Consider the following 206-nt stretch of genomic DNA (forward strand, 5'->3'; position numbering starts at 1 on the left):
AATCCAACCGTGATCTAGGGAGAAATGAGATGCCAACTACTTTCTTACCCTTGCCGACGTTAGAGGACCCAGCCGACCCTATTCCTGTGGCCATTGAGTTGGGTGACCCCGCTTCAACTGTTGTTAAGGTTGGGGCTCCTGGCGCTGAAATGTTAGGATTTTTATGCTCCTTGTTGTACCCCCCCCCCCCCCCTTTTTTTTTTTTT

Source organism: Juglans regia, unplaced genomic scaffold, assembly GCF_001411555.2.
Source record: "Juglans regia cultivar Chandler unplaced genomic scaffold, Walnut 2.0 Scaffold_92, whole genome shotgun sequence".
Taxonomy (NCBI): domain Eukaryota; kingdom Viridiplantae; phylum Streptophyta; class Magnoliopsida; order Fagales; family Juglandaceae; genus Juglans; species Juglans regia.